Here is a 24491-nt window from a genome sequence, read left to right on the forward strand (position 1 = left end):
ACTTCAAAACAGTTCCCACTTGCCTTTTAGAAAAATGAATTGTTCCAGTTCGCCATTTTTTTCTGCTCAGCAAAAGGATACAATCTGATTGCTTTATATAAAGGTTTTCTATTAATTTACTCGAGTGCTTACTGGAATGCTTCATAAAAGAGAGCATGATTTGGACACAGTAGTTCTCATAAAAAAGCCTCCTTGGTATCACTGGCCAAACCATATGTGCCCTATTAAAGCCATTCGGAAGCAATATTGCTTCCCACTGGACACAAATAGCCCTAACAGAAACAATTTATTGTACACTGCTCGTATGAACTGGTAGGCCAAAGGCAAAGGAATCAACCAAAACCCAAACCAAATCTTAATAGAGCCTAACAAAGTTCAAACCAAAATATCATTTTGACAGGGTTCTTAATAATCAGACTGCAACACATGCAAGCACAAACACATACACACATTCCCAATGCATTGTCCTGACTCTTTTTGGAGTATGCCTATCAGAGCATTTCTATGGACCAAACTATTCCTACATGAAAGCACGACTTTCTTGCCTCCCACTTTCTGGAGAAGCCCCTCCATAGCCTGAACCAGTCTGTCCTCTCTAAGGGCCTTAGCTAAGTTACTGTTCCTGTTATATGGTTATTTAAGATCACTTAAATTGTGATAGATTCAAATAGGTTGGTCTGAAGCAGCACAATAAAATCAAGTGCTTGCACTCGAAAGCTCACGCCCTGAATAAATCTTTGTTGGTCTTAAAGGTGCTGCTGGACTCTGATTTTATTGAAATTGTGTTATTTAGTTTATTGTTGATGTTGTATTGGTTTATGTTATACATTAATTTGTATCACGTATCCCCCCCCCATGTTGTATGTAAACTGCCTAGAGCCATGTGGAAGGGCGGTATAGAAATCAAATCAAATCAATAAATAAATGCCCCCATATGCGGTTACTGGGCTTCAGGGGACATCTGTGTTGAAAAGGGAAGGAAGGAAGTCATACTCAGCAGGAAGAAATAATGTGGTCTGCGGAAACACTCTGGTAGGTCTAAACTAGGGGTTCCCAAAGTATCCAGGGGGCAGTGATGAATTTGGGAGCAGTAGGTGAGCAACAGTAACTCTTCTTGCTGTGTCAGCATTTTACCAGTGAGAGACATTCCACGATGGCTTGCCATTGCTTGTGTCTAGGTAGCAGCAGCCCTGGACATCCTTGGTGATCTTCCATCCCAGTGCTTAGCTTCCAACCCTGCTTAAATTCCTGAAGAAAGCAGTGGTGGGCTCCTTGCCCTCCTCGGGCTCTGTCCTTCCTAGGCTCAACCCAGGAATTCATTTTCCCAGGAAACCCTTCCACAAAAGTCTACATCTTTGGGGGGCTGGAAAAGCCTTCTCCCACTTGCTCCTGGCTGTGGGATTTTCCATGGCTTGCCCCCGCCCCGCGCTCTCTCTTCCCCCCAATTTGTCTTTCTCTACAATGAGGCTCCAAAGTAGATTTTATAAATGACTTTTACAAAGAACTTATTTTTTTTCCAGCTAAAATATGGCTGCTGCACAACAACAAAATAAGTGTACACAATATAGTGGGTTTTGAATTTTCAGTAGACTTAACATCAGGAAAGAGGCATTCATTTATATATGTTGGGGGTGGGGGGGATAAGGGATGTGGCCTGGAAGCCAAAGGGGTGGCAGACTGAAAAAGTTTGGGGACCACTGATCTAAACCAATACAAGCAGTGTAACTGGCCATCAAATTACAGATCCAACCCTACACAGACCATGTTCTCAGATCTATCAACTATCTACAAAATAGTCTTCCATTTAAGATAATATTGTGAGGCTCAGCTCCAACTGGCACACTCTAAGCACTTTTAATGCGCCTGGAAGGTACTGTAAAACTAAACAATGTCAATTCACTTTGGATGAAGACAGCAACAATACTATCTTAATGTGATTAGGACACTATTGAACTCTGGCTGACAACAGATTTTTCCGGCATCCCTCTAGGAATGGGCAAAGATAGGCAGATGTTGAGAAAAGCAACACATAACTCTTTTGCAGTCCTAAACATGAATCTGAGCTGACAATATTCACACATCCCTTAAAAACATATTGTGTGTGAGAGTCAAGTGCCATCAACTCACAGTCAACCTATGATGACCCTATAAGGGTTTCAAGGCCAGACACTAACACAGGTGGTTTGTTATTGCCTGCATCTATGTTCCAACTCCTCAGTGGTCTTCTATGCAAATGCTGATCAGGGACAACCCTACCTAGCTTCCAAACTCTGACAAGATCAGGCTAGCCTGGGCTATCCAGATCAAGGCAAAAATGTATTAGGCAAGCAAAACTATGGAGTCAGCTCAAGGAAAGGATGCAAGGGATATAGCTAAGAGTCGGACCAGATGAGAGGCTGGAGATCTGTGATCAAATATTCCACTTTTTAAAAAATGTTAATACCCTCTGCTATGGAGGAGAGGAACAGGATGAATTGGGTTAAGATCAAAATGCTATTTGCACAGAGAAGTGTAAACAGGTTCCCCATATGGCATATTACAACCTCTTACATGTGTGATGTACTCTCAAGTCATTTGTAACTTATGGTGACCCTAGGATAAGGTGACCAGATTGTCCCACTTTTGGAGGGACATCTGGGGGCACCTGGCAAATTGTACTTATGTTGAAATTTAAAAATATATTTTACAATACTATTTTTGCATTCTATGCGTTCTATGAACATTTTTGTTGCTCCATATAAACCAAATTTTAATCAAGAAACCCTCCCCCCCCCAGTCAATGGTGTCCCACTTTACCAATGTTAAAATCTGGTCACCTTACCCTAGGAATTAATGACTGCCAGAACATCCTATAATTACTATCATTACTACCTATGATTTAATGACCTCCAGAACATCCTATCATCCTAACAGACTTGCTCATATCTTGCAGACTGAAGATCATAACGACCTTTATTGAGCTAGTCCATCTCATATTGGGTCTTCCTTTTTCCCTACTGCCTTTAACTTTTCCCTGCATTATCATCTTTTCCAGTGTCTGTCATGCTGTGACCAAACTATGGTTGTCTGTTCCCCATTTTTCTTCTCTAATTGGAACCCAAAGCAGCTTATCACGCAGTTCTATCCTCTTCTGCCATATTCAAACAACAAACACTTTGTGGGATTGGTAAAACGAAGAGATTGTGATAGGCCCAGAATCACCTAGCTAGCTTCCTCCGAAAAACAGGTGTTCAAGCCCAACTGTCCCAAGTCCTAGTCTAACAATCTAACCACTATGCCACATCAGCTTGCTGACTGTGGGCTATGAACTCCTGGAAGCCCAGAGTCCTGTTTGCTGGAGAAAGGATGGGATTTTATGGCACACAAAGGCAGATATTTGATGGAGGGGACTGAAGGAAGGAATGTTAAGCCATTTTGTTTCACACTATTCCATATTCCCATAGTCCTGGTGTTGCACTTCAGACACAAAATTGACTATACATTTCTTGACAACCAATATAGTAACTATTATGAGCTGACAACCTTGTTCAAACTAGACCTCTGACATAAACTTGCCAAGCAACCTTAAGCAAGCCTCTCTGTGTCACATCTCAGTCCGAAATGCTTCATGTGAGATAACATATAGTTGAGAGTCAGACAGACAACAACAGTGAAGGTCTCTATTAAGAAAACTGCTTGTGCCTTTTCAGCTTTTCTTGCTAGCTTCACTCTCTCTCCTGGTGTTCGTTCTGCTGAATCACTTCCTGTAGCTGTTCTCTCTCTCTCTCTCTCCATATGTTCCTGAGTTATCCCCCAATCTACTTTCTTGATTCACTCAATTCCACATATATTGTCACATGAAACACAAAGATGATAATCTGCATTTCAGATTATCAAAATTGCTAAATTCATGCATGTGGAACAGTTTAAGCATGCTAAAGGACAACCAATAGTATTTCCTTTTAGGAAATGTTTCCCTTTATTTAGTACATGCACCATGAATGAGTCCTTTATACAGATTATTGGAGAACCCAATTTTCAGTATCTCACATCTAATGCAATTGAATATCTCCATAAATTGTTTAGTTTTATCACTTTCGAGTAACACCTCAAAGGCCAGCTTTACGTAGATGGTTTTTGTACAACAAGGAATCTTCACAGTGCAGAATACAGAGGCACACAGGAAAACCAAATGAATATTACAGACTGTTTTCTTCCCTTCTTTCTCTGCCAAAACAGCTGCATAGACTAAAAGGATGAATAACTCAGATATTAAAATCAGTCCCATTCGGTATAAAGCATATTACCAAACAGAAGGTAAGCCCAAGACTTCCAAGGATTGTACTCTTCTGCTAATGGGTGCTTAATCCCAAAATTCATGCAAATGGAAGAAATTATCTATAGACAAAAACACAAGACATCACTAGGTTTTTATTTAAGAATTTCGATGTGGGTCTTTAAAACATTTATGGCTTTGTGTTGCTGTTCATGTTTTGTTTGTTTATTTTACTGTTACGTTTAAATTTTTTAATGACTTGCTCTGCAGTAGGGTTGCTAGGCCTGCGTTGACAGTAGCAAAAAGCAGATTTATGTAAACGCCTATGTTTATTTTCAGCCTTAAGTTTAATATTATATCTGGACTATGGCTTTTTCTTCTGATATTCACTGTGGAAAATAGCTTTCACTTCAAGGTACAAAATCATGGCAGAGGAGGGACGTCTTATCCCAAAAGCTTAGTAGCAAGCTTCTTTTTTTAGCCAATAGAGGCTTATCTTATAGCCCTTCTTAGCAATGATCCTTGTACATGAAGTAGGGAAAAACAGCATCTGAACAAAGATAGTGGATACAGTATTTAGAGAAGGATGCATCTGGGTCACTGGCCTTTGGTGACAGATCTCTAGCAATCATTAGACTGACTTTAAAGAGGTAAAGAGGTAAAGATGATGATGTCTTCATCTGGTGTGTTGGGATAGATACTGAAATGGCAGAGGTACACATTATGCACCCCAAAATAAGTTAGCTCAACCACTATGTCTCCTGAGGATCTCTTTGAAGGGCAAGATAAAACTATTGATAAGGTTCTGAGGGGATCCATGTTGCATAGTTGGGCAGAACATGGTTCTAAAGGAATTAACATCTTAGGAAGAAAACGTCTTGCACATGATATTAAAAATAATTACAGTCTCTGACGAAGGCCTGTTTTTTATACCTAAACTCCATAGGCTGGAGTACTACTGTTAAGAGACTCAATATCTCTCCAGGTTTTTTTTTAAGTTTTTTTGTCGGACATAGAATGTCTAATACTGGTTGCCAAAAGGTCATTCTCAGTGAAATGCTTCATTACATTTCTTCAAGACCAAGAAATTGCATTCGCAGCTGCCCCTGAAACTTTCTGTGCATTCACCAAATATAGCCTGAAATTTCCTAAGCCTGTTGAAAGATAAAGAAATGCTTGGAAGTGCATGAGTAGTGCAGGAATAACATCTAGGCTGAAGATCACCCTCCACCCACATACCCACAAACAAACACACACAGCTTTCCTGGTTCCCAGACTATGATGTGCCGTTCTGATACACTGGATATATGCTTGAACATCACCATGCCTCACCCTTCCCTTCTGCATTCTGAGATAATGGCTGCAGAGGAAAGGACGCACAGTAATGGGTTTAAACTACAAGTACAACGATAAAGGCTAGATATCAGGAAAAAAAATTTCACAGTCAGAGTAGTTCAGCAGTGGAATAGGCTGCCTAAGGAGGTGGTGAGCTCCCCCTCACTGGCAGTCTTCAAGCAAAGGCTGGATACACACTTTTCTTGGATGCTTTAGGATGCTTTGGGCTGATCCTGCGTTGAGCAGGGGGTTGGACTAGATGGCTTGTATGGTCCCTTCCAACTCTATGATTCTGTGATTCTGTGATAAGGGAAGGTAGCAACCCTGACAATAGAGACAGACAGAACCAATGTTAAGCCGGGAGAAAGGGGAACAAAGATGTCATCAAGTAGCCTAGCAAGAACTGGGTCTACCTGCACTTTGAAGGTTACGGGAAGACTAAACAAGCAGAGAAACAACAGATAAGGGCTGGGGGACCATGACATCACCAGTCCTACAAAGGAGGGTTCCAAAGATGAAACAGGCAGAGTTCTATTTTCCATCCTCAGTGGAGCTCTCCAATTTGTGCAGCCTGCACTCACTCCATCTTCATCAGGGGTTTCTTGCTCAAGCAACCAAACTGGGCAGCAACCAGGTGGGGTGCGCATATGTATGAATAAGGCTAGCCTACGTTTCATAATCAGTTTGACTAAAGCTTTATTTAATTTTTAAAATAGCCTCGCCTGGAGCTCTCTGCTGAATTCAAATCCACAGCCTACAACTCTGCTCTAGGGTCTGATCAGCCCCTGGGTAGAAGGCAGAGATGCTTATTTTGCATCTAACAACCTTTTACTAGTTCCCTGTCCTCATGGCCTTATTTTGTTGTCTCGGACTCTGTGGAAATCTATATAACCATTTTTTCAACCCACTATCTAATCTGCATTCTTATTTCATCCCTTGGTTTCCCCCAGCTCCAGGGCTTGTTTTTTTACACTGTCATATCAACCTGGCTTCTACATTGTTCAAATACGGTGTGGGTTTTTTTTATTATTATTATTCTGACCAAACTGACCTTTTCCACTTCTCTTGCAGAAACCTGCGCTGCTTGTAAACATTCCATTGTAGGAATCTCCTAGGAAGTACAAAACAGTCTGCTTTTTAAAAATGCATATTGCTTTTACTCCTAAAAACAATGTAATCAATAGAAAACATTAAAAGTTAAAATATATTTTGTATAGATTCAAGTGGGTAGCCGTGTAGGTCTGAAGTAGTATAACAAATTGAGAGTCCAGTAGCACCTTTAAGACCAACAAAGATTTTTTCAAGGTGTGAGCTTTCGAATCTTTGTGGGTCTTAAAGGTGTTACTGGACTCTCAATTTCTTATATTTTGTAGGGTTGACTGTTCCCCCATAATCTGTTTAAATTTTCCACAGCATCATAGATGCTCTGCCAACAGGTACAGTTTGAAAGGAAAAGGGAGAACTCAGAGGGAAGCAGGGGAGAGGCAAGTAACAAATCTAATAATAATAATAACAACAACAACAACACTCAACTAGCAGTTTTGAATCTATGAGATATGCCATATTTTACAGTTCAAACAGTTATGGCTATAATATGATCCCCAATTAGAACTCAAAAGCTGGTAAAATGAACGGGAATACATAGAAAGCTTTCTTTGTTTTTTAAAAAATCACACAGCTATGATATTGACTTGTATTCTTCAATATCCTTCCAAAGAATTCTCAGTGCTTTACTTTTAAAGCTGTCCAGCATCTGGGCTTTTGCTTTCAGGAGAGAATCTGGAGTTTCATTTAATACCATATCCACTTTCAAACTGATCATTTTTTTTCACTTGACATTTTTCATTTCTTCAGAAATGTACCAGTTTTAACCATTATGCTCCCATTCTGTATCATGACACTGTTGGTTTCAGGTACTGAACATGTCAAGGAAAACGGTTGCTCTAGTCAAGCTTGTTTGAGTAACAAAATAAAACAGCATCCAGTCTTCCAGATAAACATGTAAATATAAACCCACTCCTGTGGTTTATCCTGCCAAGATGAAGAATCAATTAAAGGCAAGGACCACAGAGAAGTTGCTGAAATGTTTTCAGTTTTAAAGTGCTCTTAGGAGAATAGTGACAACAAAAACTCCTCCAACTCTCAGATCTATAGCAGGAAGTAATTTAATCTCTGCATGGAAACCAAATGCTCCATACACTGTGAATGCACTCTCTCTCTACAGCCAAGAATTACAGTGTACAATGTCAGGTATGAGCTTCGGGAAAAGTAAATGCCGCTTTCACCATCTTTCAATGCTGGGCAGGATCTGCCAAAAAAAAAAAGGGTCTGAAGATGTATGGAAGCTAATTGGGGAAATCATTTCAATTTTGTGTGCATAGAACTTAGGAACTACCGGTACACAGTTGTCATATACAGATGCAAGCAAACAGAAAAGGTGGAGAGAGGCAGGGAATATTAATTGATGCGCTTGAAGCTAAATTATTAACTTAGAATAACTTCATTTCAACATTTACAAATATTATAAAAAGCAACCATGGCCTATAATCAAGCTGTACAGGTATTAAACAACTTTAAGTTGTGTCGGGATCACAACAGGCAACCCTTAGTACAAAATCCCTTGTGCTAAACACTGCATACAATTAAGATGATACTCTCCAGTATTTTCCTCCTTTCTATGTGCTGCATCAGGCAAAATAATCCAAGCTGATCAATTAATTATAAAAAGGGCATCTGAGCTGTAACAGCAAATGCTTTCCTATCAAGGAAACCAACTTGCATTTAGAAACTTTGCATAAAGCAATGTCATTCTTCTCAGTATACGGAGAGAAACCTCTAAACAAATTTGCAGAGGCAAAAATAAAAGGATGAAATTTTACCAAGTAGTTACACCTTTCTAAAGACCTACGAAGCAAAGTGGAGAGGACAATAAAAAGAGTTTAAAAAAAACAATTTGTGGCCTATGTCCAGATTTTGTTTGTATGGAATAGATATTAACTTTCCCCCAAAACAAATTAAGTAGAGAATCCTTCACAGGGTGGCCTAGGCTACCCCGATCTCAACAAATCTCAGAAGTGGAACAGAGCTGGGCCTGGTTGGTACTAAGATGGGGGATCACCTAAGAATCCAGAGTTGCTATACAGAGGCAAGCAACGGCAAACCCTATTATCTCTTGCCTTAAAAACCTATGGGGTCACCATGAGTTGGCTACAATTTGACAGCATCTCTGCCACTAAGTGGAGAAAGAGAAATTCTTAATGGAATCTCTCAATGTCACCCATGTGACATTTGTAGCAAACCTATAGCTGAATACCAAGAGTTTTACTTATGAGAGTTTTACTTAGTTTTATTTAGAGAGCCAATAGTGGTTAGGAGTGTGGACTTCTAATCTGGCATGCCAGGTTCGATTGTGCACTTACCCACATGCAGCTGGCTGGGTGGCCTTGGGCTTCCCACAGTGCTAATAAAGCTGTTCTGACTGAGCAGTGATATCAGGGCTCCCTCAGCCTCACCCACCTCACAGGGTGTCTGTTGTGGGGAGAGGAAAGGGGAGGCGACTGTAAGCCACTTTGAGCCTCCTTCGGGTAGAGAAAAGCGGCATATGAGAACCAACTTCTCTTCTACATTCCTGTTGTTCATCAACATCTTCTCTGCAGACACACATTGGGAGTATGCTTCCATAGGGACATTTTCTTTCTAGCTTGAAATACCGAGTGAGCACCCCATCCTTTCAGAGTCAGTCCATATGTGGGATTCCTGCCCAATACACCATGTGCTCCAATAGAAGACAATCCCCTACCCTCAGTTCCCACTGAACTGCCACAAGCCACCTCTATGGGACAATAAGTCCTTTTAGAGCTCATACTGGAGCTGAGGGGAGGAAATGTGTGTCTGCACAGAAGACATCGATGAACAGCAGTTATAGGTAAGTGAAAACTCATCTACTGTCTTTGTGCAACCCCACATTGGACTATTTGCAAGCGACTCGCCAGACGAGTGGGGTGAGTCCCACTGGAACAATGACTGTAGAATAGTCTTGCCTATATCTGTCTCCTTTCTCAGCTGCAGATCCAGAGCATAATTTTTCACAAATGTTTCCTCAGTTGACCAGGTTGCTGCTCTGCAGATGTCCAGAATGTGAACTCTCCGGTAAAACAGGGTGGACAATGCACCTTCACATCAAAATGCTCTATAGTAGCAGAGCATGGCAGCCACTATCCATCTAGATATGGACTATATTGAGGTAGCTCTCCCCTTTTAGGGGACATCAATAACAAATAAACAAGACCCTTTCCAGTGAAAACAAAACAATTTTTCTATGGGGCTATTCTCTTTTGAGTGTGGCTATCTACATTCAGTCCAAGAAGAAAATGACACGCATTTTCAGTGCAATCCTAAAAGCACTTTCCTGGATAGACACAAGTAGCATTCTGAGCAGACCTATTTAGAATTACACTGTTTCCTTCCCCAATAAATAAAAGCAGCTTTAACATGTCTTTTCAATAGTCACAACAGCCGCAATACATCAATCATCTATTAATCACTGATGTTCACATCAGTGACAGATCTTCATGTTTTTTCATCTGAAATTAATGCAAAGGACACCTGGGAATTCAGTTATACAAACATACTACTGAATGGATTGTGTTTACATGGGTAACATCTGTTTCATAGGTTCTACAGTTAAACAAAAAATAGTGTACAAAATTAAATAAGAGCTGGGAATTAATGAATGTCCTGCTGTTCACTTTTATAAACAACACAAAAATAGTTTGTTCAAGAATCCCCCCCTTTTTTAAGGCAATATAAAGGTAAATGTATCCCCTATGCAAGCACCAGGTCATGTCTGACCCTTAGGGTGATGCCCTCTAGCGTTTTCATGGCAGACTCAATACGGGGTGGTTTGCCAGTGCCTTCCCCAGTCATTACCGCTTACCCCCCAGTAAGCTGGGTACTCATTTTACCAACCTCAGAAGGATGGAAGGCTGAGTCAACCTTAAGCTGGCTGCTGGGATCAAACTCCCATCCTCATGGGTAGAGCTTTCAGACTGCATGTCTGCTGCCTTACCACTCTGCGCCACAAGAGGCTCTAATAAGGCAATATAAGCAATAAATTAACAAAATCTCCATGTATTTCCCAAACCTGAGTTGGCAACCCTATCTGTATATGGTTTTAGAAGCCAGAATGCAAAACAACCCAGGGTACCTTCACAGATAATTGAGTCAAAACGGCCATAAAGAAAACAGGCAGTGTATTACACAGTTCTTTGGGTGGACCTATGCTACAGCCAGCATTTAAATTCAAGTGTAGTTTCAATACTTTATCAGCAAAAAACTTTGCTAAATTACCACAATGAATTGTCTGGTCTTGATATGATGAATCATTAACCAATAGTGATTAATGCTGCCAAACAGGATGCTGAACTTCAATCTCCTTTGCATGAGTCAGCCTTGGGGATTAGTTCCCTCTAGCTGCCATTACTGTATTGAGTATTTCAACAGACTTTGTAGTTAAGTTATTCAGTACAGGTGTTTATAGCCTTCTTCAAAGTCTTTCTTCTTTTGTAAGGGAAGGAGGCTTGCATGACTCAGATTTCTTGTCCCAAATAGCTACCAGTCCTATGTTATCAAGGTGATTTCATTCAGATTTCATCTCTCCACAACCCAAATTTTGGTGCTGGACCAGCTCCTCTTTGCATATCACCATCAGGCCAATATATAGGGTACATATGCCATTTCTACGGCAAAAGCCAGAAGGTACACAGAAGGAAAAGGACCATGCCTATTCACATCATATTACTTGGGAGAAGCTTTGCTTCACCCGGAGTCTGGGCATCAAGCTTTATTCATTGACTCTCAGTGATCTCAGTATCTCTTTAGCCATATAGAGAACCCATTCCAAAGTCCCTGTTAGCAGAGGTCACGGTGCCTAGTGGGAATTCCAGGAAAGCCACCAGAGATCAATGGATGCTATCCTGAGCTCCTTGGAGAAGGATGGGATAAAAAAGATACTATATAAAAATAAATGATATTTTATATTAATCAGGTCATTGTCTAGCGCTGAAAGCATTTTTAAGCTGAGTGAAAAATCTAAACCTGTAGTTCCATTAGCTGAAGAGCAAAGAAAGTAACTTCCTCCTACTCAGCCTAGTTCAACGTAGAGTCACACATGAATTATAAAGCAGGCTGCAAAGAAATATATTTTTCCTGATCACAGCAACTCAGGCAAGCAGAGTAGGAAATATATGCTCACATACTGGGGTAGGCCCCTATGATGGGCTCACACTGACTTCCCTGCTCTGCAGTAAAACGTTTCCCTCCAAAATGAAAGATTGTTTCTGTACAGACTTACTTGCTGCTTTTACTTCAGCACTTAGAACCTGGATTTTATATAGTACTGTCTGTCACAGCCACTTAGCTTATCCAGATTTTGGACATTGGCATTTTTGTACTTAGCGATGAGTAGTTTTCTTCACCTAACTAGTGGTTCTGGGGGGGGGGGGGGGTTGATGAAATTCTAGGATTTATTGATGGCTCTGGAAGGATTTCCTGAATTGGTGGCAGTTAGTTAGTTAATTAATTAATTATAAAATTTGTTAAACATTTATTGGGTGATATGATCATGTATGGTATGGAGAGCCAGGTTTGATTCTCTGCTCCTCCACATTAAGATTGTTGGGTGACCTTAAGCCAGTCACAGTTCTCTCAGAACTCTCTCAGCCCCACCTACCTCACAAGGTGACTGTTGTGGGAAAAGGAAGATAATTGTAAGCCCCTCTGAAACTTCTCAGGGTACAGAAAAGGTATAAACAAAACAGCTCTTCTTCATCTTCTAAGGCAGTGGTAGTCAACCTGTGGTCCTCCAGATGTCCATTGACTACAATTCCCATGAGCCCCTGCCAGCTTTTGCTGGCAGGGGCTCCTGTAGTCCATGGACATCTGGAGGGCCACAGGTTGACTACCCCTGTTCTAAGGCAAGAAGAGGTGATCTGCTATTGCCTTCCTCTGAAGAGAAACAGTTTGGTGTAGTTAAGAACAGCAGCCTCTAATCTGAACAAATGGGTTTGATTCCCCACTTCTCCACATGTAGCCAGCTGGGTGACTTTGGAACAGTCATGGTTCTTCCAGAGCTCTCTCAGCCTCATCTACCTCACACACAGCGTGTCTGTTGTATGGACAGTAAAGGTAGGCAATTGTAAGCCACTTTGAGACTCTTTAGGGTAGTAAAAAAAGTTACAAAAAAACAGCTCTTTTTCTTGTTCGTCCTTTGTGGTCTGTCTTCCTTACCATCACCCTGCTTAGCTTATGAAATCTGCTGAGACCAGGCTATACCATGCCACCTTCCTTCTGTAGTCATGAGCATAGGTCTACTGATAAAAATGGAGCAATTTTTGACCCCTCTGACCTCCCCAGCAAGGTTATATTGCAGAGGAGGAGACCTAAACAGATAAAAACAGAGGCAAACATTGTAGTAAAGAGCAAAATGGGAAAGACTGAGTGATCCATCCCCCTGTCTTTTTTATTTTCCACCACCTAATTCAGCGATGCTTCTACAGATACCTATTAACTCTATCTGATAGAGTTTCACCTCAGTTGTTTATTTCAGTGGTCCCCAACCCCTGGTCCGGTGACTGGGACCGGTCCATGGATCAGTCGGTACCGGGCCATGGCTCTCCTCGTCCTTCTCCTCAGCTGCTGCCTTGGGGGCTGCTCTGCCACCGGCTCGATTTTGGTGCTTTCCAGTGGCCGCCATGGCTGGGGCTCCCCCTCAGCATGGCACTGCACAGCTGCTGCTGACAGCACCCCCCAGTGGGTGGTGGGAAGTCAGGGGCGCCAGTGGGAAAGCAAGTGGAGCAGGGGCTTAGGCAGCATTGACATCCCCTCAGCAAAAGACTACCTCCCGGGCCTCAGTAAAATGTCAAGCGTTGACCGGTCCCCAGTGATAAAAATGTTGGGGACCACTGGTTTATTTCAGCAAAATTACAACTTTTACAGATAGTGCAAAAGGCATAGCAAAGGACCAACAGACATAAAATTAAATCAGATCATTTTACAATAAGAACTTAGTAAGTGGCTTTTCTTGGAAAGTGAGTACCAGAGATGTTGGCACCACAAAGTCTTTGTGTATGTGTAGAAGCTTGAAGGAGTTTTTCCATTCACCACGACGTAATACGGTGAGAAACACAAGCTAGCAAGACTTCTGTTTAAAAGCTATATAATTAAGTAATGTATAATTATACTTAACAATTGTTGGCTAAATCTCTTTTTCAATTAGAAGAAATTTCATTGTGCGCCCCTGAAGTTATGCGGGCCTGAGACAATTTCGCCATCGTAGCAAGAATGAACCACAAAAAGGCTACTTTGGGTAGCTAAAAACATGATCTAAATACAAGGCAGATGACAAAAAACAAAACAAAAACAGAAATACCATTTCAGAAATGCAAAGAAAAAGGCAGTAATAATATAAAAGCAATTCAAACCAGGCCTCAAACCCCACTAAAACTAATAGTGCAGTTCTAAACAAAGTCGCACCCTTCTAAGTCCACTGAAATCAAAGAGCTAGAAGGATGTAAACTCTGCTTAGGATTGCATGCTAAATACCCACAGATAAAGTGTTACTCTTAGAAATAGAACCCCCATCAATGTGATGAGAAAATGCTAATTACCTACAATATTAATCCTAACATGCTTTGAAAAAGTAATATACTACAAGTTTCACTAAAAGACAATAAAGGGCTATCATATAGCCCTTGGCAAGCTATTCTGCGTTGCCCAGTAAAAGTGATTTTGATACGTACCTGAAAAACAAAATGGGAGATAAGAACTGATGGCAAAGTACTTATGAATTTCTTGCTTAACTGCTGTTTGGCTATATGTAGCTGCCTTCCAAGAATCAAGAGACAACCTGAACCAAAATATAAATTTACCATATTATCAATTTAATCCTATCCCATTACTGACTGGATTAATTAATTTGAACTCTGGTGACACTTTAAAGACCAACAAGTCAAGCATAAGAATTCTAGCATTTCAGACTTCTGAGATATAGATATTGTTAGTCTCCAAGGTACCAGAAGATTCTGATTCATTTTTGCTGTTATTACTGTCTGGATCAGGGATTCCCAACCAGGGGCCTGTGGATCTCCAGGGATCCATGGGGGCTCTAGAGGGAGTCCACGATATTTCCCCTCCTGCCTTAATGGACAGCCACAAGCTAGAGAACTGGCCACTTCTGTTGTTTCCCTACCAAGCATGAGAGTTTCTCACCTTAAACTGCATCTTCCCATAGTCCTTCTCAAGTCTGCCTGTTAATGAGGATAGTGATGTCACTTCTGGTGTCATATAACTTCTAGGGGCATGGCATGGAGGTGTGGCCAGTTGACGTCACATTCAGAGCTCCTTGAAACCTGAAAAATTATTTCAGGGGTTCTTTCATGATCAAAAAGTTAGAATCATAGAATCATAGAGTTGGAAGGGGCCATACAGGCCATCTAGTCCAACCCCCTGCTCAATGCAGGATCAGCCCAAAGCATCCTAAAGTAGAAAAAAGCTGGTCTGGATAAAGAATCTGTCTGGGTCAATTACACTTACCTCTAGATCAGGCACAAATAGACATTATCTAGGACATCTCAGTGGCTTTTGATGCCATCTATCATGGTATTTTTATGGACCACATCATATTGCAACTGGGGGCGCTATTCAGCAGCGGGTTCTATCCTACCTCAAAAGCAGATTTCAGATTTCGGTGCAAGGGGATTTTTGCTCTGCCACTGGAGGACCTTGTTCCCCATACTTCTCAACATGTACATCCTGTCCCCCGTACTTCTCTACACGTACATAAAACTGTTATGAGATGGTCATCCAGAGACTTGGGATCAGTTACACTCCGCTCTATCTTGTGCTTCCAGGAGATCCCAGGGAAGCTGTGAAAACCATGGACAGGTGACTAGAAATAGTTTGTGTTAGGGCTGAATCTTAATCCTGAAAAAAGGAGGTGAAACTGGAGGGGAGAAGGTTTGACCCAGGAATTTGAATATCTTCAGTTCGGAATAGACAGCGCTCCCCCTAAAGGAGCAACTTCATAGCTTAGGGGTGCTGTTGGTTACAGGAATACTAGTGGCATGGCCAGGGGTATCTCTTTGTTTTGTTTGTTTGGCTCCAACCCACACACACTGATTGTTAGTGGTCATCCTCCCTGCCAGTATTGTACTATGGTACAGGTCTTTATATGTTTGATTCATTCAGTTTAAATACTTTATGTATACTTTGATTTAAATGGTGCTTTAGGGTCTTAAATGTTGAAATGTTTTGCTGTTTACCACCTTGGGCATAAAAAACGTTTAAAATAAAATAAATTATAGATATGCATTAAACTAAGCAATAAAGGTGAACATTTGCCAAAAGTCTAAAAAAGGTTGCCATTAAAACACAACTAATTCTGAGTCTGCTTCACAGAAGCACAATAGGATTGTCAGTTTTTCCACCAGCTTCTGTAGCTGTCTTTGAAATATCCGCTTCAAACACTGGTTGGTCCCAGTCAGCTTTTCATATACTATCACTTATTTAATCCCCACCCCCTCCTCCATTTCCCAGATGGCTTTTGTCTATGCAGGTCTAAGGTTTCAAGTGGAAAAGCTCTCTGAAGGCAACTCATTAACAGATAACAATATTCATGTCTGTGCTGTGAAGATCTTCACATGATGATCTTTTTCTTTGTTTCAGGAGCTGGCCAGATCATTGTTTTTAGTGTGGTCAGACTGGCAGTGCTAAATAATCCTGCCCTTTCCAAGGGAAAGCAATGGATGGATTAAAAGATGCTGGCATTTAGAAGCATGAGTTGATTCCTTTAAGGGATCTAGCAACAAGAAATGTAGAGAGAAATCCAAGATGGAGCCTTCATGTTAAATGTTGGAGAGAAATCCATTAGCAAGCACGAAGCCTCAAAACACAGAAAGGATTAGGAAGCAGGAATACAAAACGTGGGGGCAGCACAGAAGAAAACACACTTGCTGGGGTGATCAGCAGATTTATTTGAGAGCTTGCTCTCACTCAAAATACTAAAAGCATCTGCAGGTTCCAGCAGTTCAAAGACTAGCCAGGGTGACCAAAAGGAACCTCCGTACACAAAGGCAAAAAACCTCTGAATTCTAATGCTATGAGGCTTCATCAGAGGAAGGCCTCAGGCCTCTGCATCCTGTTAATTGGACCTCCAGGACAACTAGCTGGCCACACAGGTTGCTGGACTAGATGGATCACTTGACTGATCCACCAGGGGTCTTCTTACTGACCACAGCGATCAGCACTCCATTTCTTTTTGCAGGTAACAAACCTATAATAAGATAACTGTAGCTATTTTTCATTCCCTCCCTTATAACAACAAAAAAATAAAACCCAGTTCAAGAAATCAGGAACCTCTGTATAACTAGGTAATTGTAGGCCAGTAATACTATCCTGAAGCAATACTGCTTTTTTTTTTTAAAAAAAAGAAGAACTTATGTGAGAAGATGACTTAAAAGAATGCTTTAAAGCAAATGAAGGTGTAAAACTTCCCTTAAAACATGGAATTCATAGAAGCAGAAAATTCAGAGTCAGGTTTGACAGACTGAGTGGGAGGAAATTTATGCATGAGTCAAGACAGCTCTTGTACTGGGTCTTCCACAGGTAATTGACACTTTGGCTGTTCCGAAATATACAGTGAATCCATAACACAGCTCTGAGACTTGCCAAAACTTTATTAGGGTTATACCAGTGCAGGAGCTGTGGATTCTCACATAAAACCTATTGTGCCAAGAAAAGCATTCTGTGTTTAATGCAGGCAGATCTAAAAACAAATGACATACCATATCATAACCTTTAGAATCCATTTTATTCATTAAGGATTGTGAAAGTGCTCAAATTTCACAAGGCAAAATAACCAGCTACCTAATTTAAAGAGGGATCGGGAGAGCCGTTATCAGCTTATTAACTCTTGAAAGCATACCTTTTCTATAATTTATTTTATTCATGTTATTTATAGTCTGCCTTTTCACTGAGACTCAAGGTGGATTACACAGAGTAAATCAATATAATTAACATAATGGGACACCCAATAAGCAATTAAGTATGATAGGGACTGTGGAAATCTAGAAACAACCAGGAATCTGAAATAAACTGAGTATTAACATGTTAAATGATGCAAAAATTACATACTTCAGCAACAGGCAATATGTACTGTACAAAGGAGTATGTGTCACAGTCACAGAATCATAGAGTTGGAGGTTCATCTAGTCCGACCCCACTGCAGAATGCAGGAAATTCACAACTATAAACCATTACTCAAGTCCCAAACCATTACTTGTGCAATGCAGTGCAATGCAACTATCTCTGTAAAACAGCTCTCTTTAATAATTCCATTTTGCATCATTTGTGGAAATGCTGGTGATTTTGAGCCTTCTCGGCCTCATCAGGCAGGCCATTCCATAAGGTGGGGACCGCAACAGAGAATGCACATTGTTGATTTTGACACCTGCAGAAGGCCCTGATCAGATGACCAAAGCTTTTGTGGCAGAGCACAAGGGTAGGACCAAGGCCATGAAGGACTTTGTATGTGATAGCCAAATTGAGCTCAGTAACTGATAGGAAGCCAATGGATCAGCTGCAGAATGGGAATAATATGCATTGTCCATCTTGTACTGGATAATACCTGAGTTGTGGCATCATGTACCAATCTCCAAGGCAATTATGAAGGGAGACCAATATAAAGTGTACTACTGTAGCCTAGTTTGATTGTTACTGTGATTTTGATCCAGGCAGCCAGATCAAGGGAAGGGGTCACTTTCCAGCTAGACTGAGTGGGTAAAAAGCTCCCCCCACACACACACACACTCTGCATAAAGTTACCATGTTCTCACTCTGGTCCCCTTCCATGGAGTTCAGAGTGGTTTATACAGTTCTCTCCCTTCCTTGCCAGGCAGAGAACTGCAGGGAAATTTGTCCCAGAATTAGGATTGTACAAGAAACTTAAGTAAAGCAGATTCTGCAGGATCAGAAAGGGAAACAGAGGTTGAAGACTGGGTAGGGGACCCAATGAAGCACCTTCCAGGGTCATCTATCCAGGTAGAAAAGGTAGTAGCAAAGTGAGATCTAGTGAGCTGTAATGGCTAAGAGCATCAGACTATGTTCTGAGAGACCCAAGTTTAAATCCCCACTTGTGCCATTGAAGCTGACTAAGTGACCTTGGGCCAGTCATGCACTCTCAGCATAACCTACCTTACAAGGTTGCTGTGAGGGGGAAAATAGAGGAGAGGATATTGATGTGAGTCACTAGGGATCCCCTTTGGGTGAGGTATAAATGAAGTTAAATTATATAAATGAATGTGACTTCTGACTCACTAAACGAACATCACTGATCTATGCAAACTGCAAAGGTCATCTATGTAAGAAAGTTTTTTGGGGGAATGGTGCATCTGTACTTCTCTTGCATTAAAGAAAAAACAAGTTTCCTTTGTATTGTGCAGTCTGTACCTTGCTACTGCCCTTTTATAAAATCTAGTTAAATGAGTTGTTATTGATATCATTCCATTGTGGATGCAAAGTACGCAAGAGGAAATTGAAGATAGTTCTATTTATGACTGCATTTGCTTAAATTCAGTTCAGCAGACGTGGAATCATGGAGCTCAAAGGGGCCATAGAGGCAATCTAGTCCAACCTCCTGCTCCATGCAAGATTAGCCTAAAGCATCCCTGACAAGTGTTTATCCAGCTTCTGCTTGCAGACTGCCAGTGAAGTAGAATTAGATATACTTGCAGTTACCACTGAAGTCAGCAAAACCTCACTGTTAATGAAATACTATAAGATCTCACTACAGCAAACACTGATTTACTTGCCTTATAAATGTCTGGGGAGTTCAGATAGGACTGCATGCAATTCCCAGTTGGTCTCCTACTGAGACAGATCAGGGGGACCAAGACCAGCTTCAGTAATATGATTCCATGCTCTTTTCTGCCCTTTGTTGATCAATATTAATACTATAATATGAGAATCCTATACATTCTAGAGCAGGGATTCCCATCCAGGGTTCCATAGAACCCTGGGTTTACTCAAGAACTCCCCAGGGGTTACACAGTGGTTTCCAGAAGTTCAGATGGCTGCTGACATCACTAGATGTCACTGGAGCCTACTTTCCCCAGTGTTCTACAGGCCTCATCTTCTTCTCCACAATGGAAACAGTAAATGATCAGTCAATTGATTGGCTGGCTTCCACATCTTACTTACATGCCCACTTCTCTGAAGGGGCATGTCACCACTTCCGGGGTTCCTCAAAGCCTTAAAAGGGTTTCAGGGGTTCTTCCACAGTCTAAAGCAGGGGTAGTCAAACTGTGGCCCTCCAGATGTCCATGGACTACAATTCCCGTGAGCCCCTGCCAGCATTCACTGGCAGGGGCTCATGGGAATTGTAGTCCATGGACATCTGGAGGGCCGCAGTTTGACTATCCCTGGTCTAAAGTTTGGAAAAGGCTGTTTGGGAGATATCAGGTGTTCAGAAGACACACACAGCAACACCACTGTCCAGCTTCATAAGGTCCCTAGTCAACCCAAGTCAAGCTACCACCAGTGGTGGGAAGATTTTGTCCAGCCAGTCTGTAGTCCATACTCCATCATTTTTGTCAGAGAGAGTCGAAGGATACCACTGAGAAATGTTCCTTCAGTTTCCTCGCTCCCCCTTTAGTGGAGCGATTCTCATCCTGAGCAAAACTTAATTGCCATAATCTTAAAACAAACAACGTCCAGTGCAAGACCCTACACGGCTCCAGATTGCTTCTGCTGCTGTTGCAGGGCTTCCTGTGTTAATGAACTGCCACTCACATGTGCAGCTTATGCTCAACAGTACCACTGGGATAGGGACTAAAACCTGCCCTCTACTCATTGTGGCAAGTTGAATTTTGTCTCATCTCACCTGAAGGAATTCCTTCAAATGGAGCCAGCTTCCCCACAAGTAGAGCCTTCATCCCTACTTCAGGGTCAAGTTCTTGGTGCAGCACCATGCATTCCCCTTCTCAAAACCCCAATGAGATACCGTAAGAAGAGCCTTTAAAAAGCATCATGTATTAGGTATAACTATCAAGCCAAACCCAACAAAACATTTTCCTTTACAGGCAATGGCCAAGAGGGCATTTGTTCGCAGGTGAAGCTCTTAGCACAACTGTATAACAACCATGCTATACATATCCATCCTGCTGCACAGTGTACATTTTCACTGGTAAATTGCATTTTAATGAGACTGGCCCTTTAGACACTACATGTAATAAACATGCTAAAAAGGGAAAAACAGGTCTTAATGTATCTCATTTCAAACCAGGCGTGCCATTATTAATCACAGTAGACAAACACATTTATAAAAGACTGTCTTCTTTAACCGTGTCAAGTAACTGTAGCACAGCAAAAACAGCTCCATTCAGATAGATTTAAAGTGAAACTATAAATTTACAAGAGCCTGATGGACTCTCCCCTTACTTAAATGTTCCCATGGCTAAAATTAACCACACGTCTTCAACGGCTAACCATTCACCACTTGTATATTGACTGTGTTCACTTATTACCCGGAGTAAACCGAAGCAGCGTGGATTAGTTACACTGGTAAACAAAGTGAACAGCTTTATTTATTTATTCATGCTTTTATGTAATGCCCCTTCCTAAAATCCAGACAACAGAAACACACATCAGCAACGCCAGCTTAAGAAGGAACGGTTCTCAGAAGGACGTATCCAAGTAAATCAGTAAAAAGATCATCCTCTTTAAACAAAAGTATCCACACCCTGCGGAAATTTAGTCAAGGAAGAAAAGAGAGTCTCCTCAGTTCTCAGGTGAGGTTTTTAAAAATAAATTAGAGCATGCTCCTTGGGTCACTTTGCAGTAATCAGCCTTCAATCATTTTTACCTGTCTCTCTGTAACTCAATTTGAATTCAAGGAGGTGCTTCTACCCTGGCACCACTGACATCATACTTGGCTCTTCCCTGAGTTGACTTCTGCAAAAAGCATGCAGTGACGTCCGAGGCCACCTTCCGTTAATGACGGCCGCGGCACCACAGTACCCCTGGCGCAGTCCTCTCCCCAGATAAGCCTGCTTCAAGAGCTGCTCGACCCAGGAAGGACGAGTCCGGCACAAGCGTCCCTTTCCAGCGGCAGCGCAAGAACCGGCGCCGGATCGGCTCATCGGCAAAGCGGCTCACTCTGGGGAAGAGGCAACGAACCCGGGGACTGCTTAAGACAGCAAATAGACGAGGCTGCCAAAAGAGAGAGCGAGGAAAGACCAAGAACAAGAAAAGAAAACAGCTCGCAGGCAGTTGAGAAGCGCTGATCTCTTCCAAAAGGAACCGGGCAGGTTTCTCAACGACCGTTTTATGCACTGGAGGTTTCATGCCTGGCTGCAGGCTGGAGTTTTCATGCCTGGCTGCAGGCTGGAGTTTTAGACATGGCAAGTTGCCCCACCTCTTCCTGCACTCAAATGGGGAAGCATTTGGCCCGGTGCACATCATCTGCCCCTGAATTGTGCTCCTGCATGGGAGCTGGGGCAGTGAAGTTCCCAGTGCAGTTCCCAGGTCAATGGCATCCTCAGAGAAATCCCGGCGGGAGGGCACCTGCTTCCCGTCCCGTCCATTCAGAAAAGCTGACCTTCCCCAAGGAGGCAAGGAAAAGGGTGTGTGTGTTGAAGGGGGGGGGGACAGCTTGGGATGCTCCGCAGCTGGAGGAGCCGGCGCCAAGACTCGCAGGCAGGCGGGACAGGGTAGGGAGGAAAGCTTCCCCGCGGCACCCCAACCCCCCGCAGCGGCAGCCCGCCTCACCCGCCCCAAGGCAGGATGGGACCCCGCGCCGACCCCGTCCCTCCGTGGCCGACCCGCAGGCAGCGAGGCTTCGGCGCCCGGCCACTGCAGCGGAGGAGGAGGAGGAGGCAGCGGCGGCTCAGGCTCTGGCGAGTCCCCGCTCCCTCGGCCGGCAGAGTTGCCCTCTGGACGCCAATCCCCAGCGGCCAAGGCCCGGCGAGGCCCCCGAGGAGTTGAGTCCCCCGGACAAATTGGTGGCAGCCTCCCTTCCACGCCCAGGTCGTGGCCGCTGCCCCTCCGGCGCCCGAGTTCTGCCCAGCCCCCGTGCCGCTTGGCCGCCCGCAGCCGTCCCTCAGCCCTTCCCGGCGCCTCGGACGCCCCGCGCTGCCTTCCCTGAGAGAAACGCCTCCCCCCCCCCCCCCCTGCAGGCGCAGCCACACGCCAGCGACCCCCGGCGCCACCCCTCAGGCGCCAGCGCAACTCTCGCCCGGCGGCCGGTCCCTCGCGCGCCTTTCCTGCCCTGCGGCTTGGACAGCTCCCCTCCGCCGCCCTCTCGGCCGAGCTTCCGCAGCGGCTCCAGGACTTCAGGGGCGCCGGGGCTGCAGGGACCCCCACACACAAACGCACACACACACACACACTCCCCCGAAGCCGCCCAGGATACAAACTTACTTGTGCGGAGGGGAAAGAGCGAGCGGCGCTTCCAGCCTCGCTTCGCTGGAGCCTGCAGAGCGCGGGTGCGATCGCTCCCTCGCTCCCCGCCCCGTCAGCCGGTCAGAGCGCGCGCCGCGGCTCGCGCCGAGCAGCCCTTCGCGCGCGCCTCCTTCTCTCTCTCTCTCTCTCTCTCTCTCTCTCTCTCTCTTGCTCCCTCTCTCTCTCTCCAGCCCTGTGAATGGGATTAGCCGGCGCGCATCCCGGGCTCGGGAGCTGCTGCTGAGCCGCGTTCGGGCATGCTCAGTCGGCTGACCTTCTCGCGGCGGAAAGAACCATCGAGAGAGGAGGACGGGGAGGGAGAAGGAGACAAATGGAGGCTACCATCGCAAAGCCGGCTAAAAATAGACGGGTGGGCGGGGGAAGGAACAGCTGGAGCTGAAAGGCACACGCGCCGGCCTGGGGAGCGCCCACCCCAGTCCCCAAGTGGGGGCCGGTCGCTGTACGCGGGGAGAGCGCGCGCACATCTCGGTGCACACGCACATCTCGAGGAAGGTGGACGTTCTCCGAGCGGCTGCATGCCTGTTGTGGCCATCATACCGCCAACTCATTCACTGGCCCGAGCCTGCGGGCATTATAAATGCTATACAAATACTCACAGCTGAAGTTCAGCCTGTGGCCTCACTCACCAGAAATGTATGGATAGCCCAATTGTTAGATGGGGTGCAAATGTCACTTTTCTTTTTTGGATGCCACAGCATTTTCTCAGCACTCCAGCAGCAATGTTTTGACTCTGGGGAAATGTGACTTGCACACCAAGTTCCCAGTGCCTTGTGTGGGCCATAAGCCTGTGAGGATGTCACTCACCCAGAAGAAGAAGCCTGGGTTTTTATACCTGCTTTACCTTGCTCAAAGGTGTCTCAAAGCAGCTTACAATCACCTTCCTTTCTTCCCGCCACAACAGACACCCTGTGGGGAGGTGAGGCTGAGAGAGCTTCTGACAGGACTGCTATGTGAGAACAGCTCTAATAGGACTGTGACTAGCGCAAGGTCACCCAGCTGACTGCATGTGGAGGAGTGGGGAATACCAGACGCAGCTCTCTAGATTAGAGGCTGATGCTCTTAGGATTCCTGTCACTCCCCTCTAACAATCGCTGTTGCATTTCTGGTTAAATCAGTTATTTTTCAAAGGCATATGTTTCTCTTCACATAGCGCAAAAATTCAGTCCCATACTGTAGTGAGGCTGGCCATAATATCAAATGGTTTTAAAGGGGGAAATTGGACACATTCCTGAAGAGGAGGTACTATGGCTCCAGGGTAGACCACTTGACTGGCATGCAGGAGGTCCCAGGTTCAATCCTTGACATCTCCACTGAAAGTGACCAGGCAGTAGGTGTTGGGAAAGACCTCAGACTCAGACCTGGAGAGCTGCTGCCAGCCTGAAGAGAC

The 24491-nt window shown here is 43.6% G+C and overlaps 1 protein-coding gene across 4 annotated transcripts in view; it reads right to left on the reverse strand.

The window, feature by feature from the left end:
* The window catches only part of OXR1 (oxidation resistance 1), a 232331-nt gene extending 209120 nt beyond the window's left edge, over positions 1-23211 (reverse strand). For 2 of the 4 annotated variants that reach the window (XM_077351666.1, XM_077351667.1), the window contains exon 1: positions 23063-23210. The gene's annotated coding sequence lies outside the window, so the exon portion shown is untranslated. Of the gene's footprint in view, positions 1-23062 lie in introns of all 4 variants that reach the window. The other 2 variants (XM_077351668.1, XM_077351665.1) reach the window with 2 other exon arrangements.
* Positions 23212-24491: the final 1280 nt, after the last annotated feature.

Source organism: Paroedura picta, chromosome 9 (genome assembly GCF_049243985.1).
Source record: "Paroedura picta isolate Pp20150507F chromosome 9, Ppicta_v3.0, whole genome shotgun sequence".
NCBI classification, from domain to species: domain Eukaryota; kingdom Metazoa; phylum Chordata; class Lepidosauria; order Squamata; family Gekkonidae; genus Paroedura; species Paroedura picta.